Here is a 3,954-nt window from a genome sequence, read left to right as displayed (position 1 = left end):
TAATTGAATACAAATTATTTGATAAAAGGTTTTTGAGAGAATATATTATGTATGAGGTAATTGCTGGACTAAAAATTTAGAATTCATTCCATTCATGTCTACTTTGAACTGCTTTCACGTGGTTACCTATTATTAATACCTATTATTAAAACAAAAAAGTTATAAGAAAAATAGCATTAAGATATAAGTATAAAATTTAAATAAGTGTATTCATATATATTTTTGGCTATAAGCCAAAATATTTTATTTCTTCCAGGTTTCTTGAAAATATTTTTTGAAAACTAGCCATTCACCCTAGCCAGATGAACAGTATTGAAATGCCATGGTCAAGTGGATTTTTTTCTCACCTAGAGAGCAGAAGTAGCCTATGAAGAGAGAATGATAAGGAAGAGAAAAATTGCTAAGGAAAGGCTCCTGTGTAGGTGTTTTAATTGCATTATTAATTAAAGAACAATTTTCAAAAGTTTAAGTTTACCCTTTTCATTATTTTCTGTGAACCCAGTTTCCAGATAGAAATAATAACTAAAAGGTTTTTTGTAGCAGTATGTGGAAGGCAGTGTTCTAAGTACATATGTTGATTCGTATTTTAAATACATTAATCTTGTGAGATGGGTGAGATAGAGGTAGGATTTGAACTCAGGCAATCTGAATTAATAGTCTTCTGCACTCATAGGATATCCTTTTACAGTCCTTTATGCTAAAAATAGGACAGTAAAACACTTGATATTAAATTGAGTAGTTCTCTTTATTGATACCATTTTTAAATGCTTAAAGAAATGTTTGGATAACTCTAGCTCCATAACGGTTGTTACTGAGAAACTGGGTTAGCATTAAAGAGGGATAGGGCCAACTTAATAGGCATGTGACCTGGGCAGTTACATGATATGTGCAAGCATATAAAAACCACTTCATTTAACATTCTGCTGTCATCATCTTGAAATTCGTAATTTTTGAACAAGGAGTTCTATATTTTTATTTTGTATTGTGCCCCATGAATTACATAGCTGGTCCTCAGAAGAAACAACCACTTTATGCAGTTCCACAAAGCTCCTTATTTCTCTTTACCTACTGAATTAGGATTCACTTGACCATTTGACTCATATAGTGCTTTTATTTGCTTATTTATCCAAAGCTCTTTTAATATTCTTAGAAGAATAATGAGAATAAAATGTGCCATTGACTTCTAGAGTATCTGTACATCTAGAATATATAAAGATGTATTCCTTTCAACTTTTTGAAATCCAATCGTATATGAATTACAGGACACTTTTCATGAAAGACAAGGCTCTTAATATGTCATTGAAGGGTCATAAAAAGAACCATTTAGAGTGAGTGAAAGATCTATAGGGTGCGGTTTATACTTATTTGGTTTTCTGAGACTCTGAGCACTTGGAAGCATCTAGAGTTAGATTACCAAGTCTCCTAAGAGTCCAAAGGACTCTATTAAAAAGATTTCAAATTGAGAATCATAGAATTTTAGAACTGGAAAGACTTGAGACCATTGAATCCAACACACTTATTATTCTAATGGCCTCAAGAGGCCCAGAGACTGACTCAAGACCAAAGAAAAAATCTCAGCTTCCCGATCTCTGGTCCTGGCTCTATCGACCTGTCTTGTACATCTAATTTCCATAGTAATGCTGTGTAAAGATGTCAGCACCAAAAACAAACAACAACGACAAAACAAACCCCATTAAATCAAGGGTGCAAGAATCTTAAAGCATTTTATCGTTTGCATTGTAGCTTTGAATTTTTATGGGTTTTGTTTCCTCAAGATCACGAAGTCAATTTTAAAAAGATTTGCCTTTTGCATATCAAGGTCCTGTGCTTGGCACAAAAGTGGCATTTAATTAGTGCTTGTTGAGTGACTTGAGTAATTAGGGAGCTACTAGGGACAAGAAAATGCAGTATGGGAAGCATGAAACCCTATTGCTTAAAGCACAGTGAACAAACCCAGACCATTGTTCACTTATGATGCATAATTTTGGAGATGCCTCTTAGGATTTGGGGCCCTACCTAGGCTAAAATCTCATTTCTTTATGGCCCTTTGTACCTCTGGAAGGTAATGTTTGAAGGACCTGATCTGTACCTAGAATAGCCTTATTCTCAGCCTCTGCCATAGACACTTAATACACCTCTGAGTGATTTCAGAAATGTTTTGTTTGCTTTACTTTGTCAAATGTCAGCCTTTTGTCTTTGTCTCTGTTGGGAATATAGGAACTCTTAAAACTCTAAAGATTTATAAAGAGACACTTTACTACAAGTGAGTTGGAATGCTCTAATATAGATCTAATTTTAGGAAATGCTATAATTCGGTGTCCTATTTTAAGCTGTACTGTATGTAGACTAAAGTTTATTTAGTACAAAGCTATTTGAGAGAGCAGTTATCTCGAGACTATCTAAAAATATACTTCTGATTTATTTGTATTAGAATTCTGATGTATGTGTTTTAATTAAATAATTAAAAGGCATTGAAATTATGATTTCTGAAACATTTTCAGGATGGGATTTTGCTTTCTCACATATATATTTTAAAGCAAACACTACCCCATGAAAATGTTGGCATTTGGGTGCTTATTCTGAGCCCTCCGTCCTTTGCCTGACTATGAAAATTCTGATTTTTTTATTCAGATTTTACATAAGCACATCAGTAACTTTATCGCCTAAAGTCTTCTTTCTGAGAAAAATTAATTTATGCTCTATCAAGTAGGAAACTTCTCTGTCCCTTCTCAGCACATAAGGACAGGCCTAACACTGGCAACTTCTTGAGTATAAAGGTCACTCCTTTTGAGATTAGAGCACTAGTAGTTTATTAGGGAGGCTTTTTTCTTTAGGGCAGATTAAAGGCTCAAATGGAAAAGTTGTTTGGTATTCTGTACTGTCTTTAGTTGTTTTGTACAGCTGTATTTTTTTCATTCAGTTTTTACTCGTTAATGAAGCAGACAAGGGATTAGGAAAAGTGTAGCCCTAAACTTATAAAGTTGGTACTAATTAGTTATATGATCTTGGGCAAGTTACTTAACATCTCTGTTCTTTAGTTTGTTTTCATCTGTAAAATGGGGAATATAATAGGACCTATTTTATAAAGTTTTGAGAGGATTAAATGTTCATGTAAAGACCTTTAGAACTATGCCTAGCACGTGGTATGTGCTTATTAGGTGTTAGCTAATGACACTTTAGAAAAGATAGTGAGACCATGCAAGTTAGGGATTGGTCTGTTAAGGCTTTACTGAGGATTGGAGTATTTGGGAAATGAGGATTTGAGTAGTTCTGAAGAGTAAGTAGAAATTGGCTAGGTGGAGAGGAGGGCACTGTAGATTTGGGGAAATGCCATAAGAAACAAGGTAGAGCAGGAAAGAAAGGGAAGACAGAATTATAGACCATTCTGGCTGGAGTGGACAACTCAGAAGTTGAGTGTAACAGTGAAACTCTTCTGAGAGCTGGAAAATGAATGGAATGGTGAGGTGAAGAATGCAGGTAGTCTGAGCTGGCCTGTCATGACTACTTCCCAGAGAGGCTAATGGAATCACCACCATCCTCAGGGATCCCATGATCCACTTGCTATGTTTCCTTTACTTTTTTCCTCCTCTTCTCATGGTTACATTCTGTAGGTAAGTTATAAAACTCCATCTTTCTCAGTGTTATTGGCTAACAAGGAAAATATTTAGGAAGAGCTTGCTAGGATACCATGGAAGGTTTTGAAAGTGAATTAGACTAGCTTTTCTGACCAGAGGTGGAGGGAGGAGCCTTAACCTGTGGCTTTCTTCCCATGGAGTAGGGGAGTTAAGGGAATTTCTCAGCAGCTTTAGGGAAGGAAAGCCTTTTTCTCCTTCAAAAGTTGTGTGAAATCTTCCTTCTGGTATTTTTTAATTTCAGGATATTTTAAGACACATTTTCTCTCTCGAAAAAGAATTCTTGTTTTGAATTTGTCTTGGGAGTGCTTATTCTCAGAGG

This window comes from Pteropus vampyrus, unplaced genomic scaffold, assembly GCF_000151845.1.
Source record: "Pteropus vampyrus isolate Shadow unplaced genomic scaffold, Pvam_2.0 Scaffold238, whole genome shotgun sequence".
Classification (NCBI taxonomy): Eukaryota; Metazoa; Chordata; class Mammalia; order Chiroptera; family Pteropodidae; genus Pteropus; species Pteropus vampyrus.
This window is presented reverse-complemented; position numbering follows the sequence as displayed.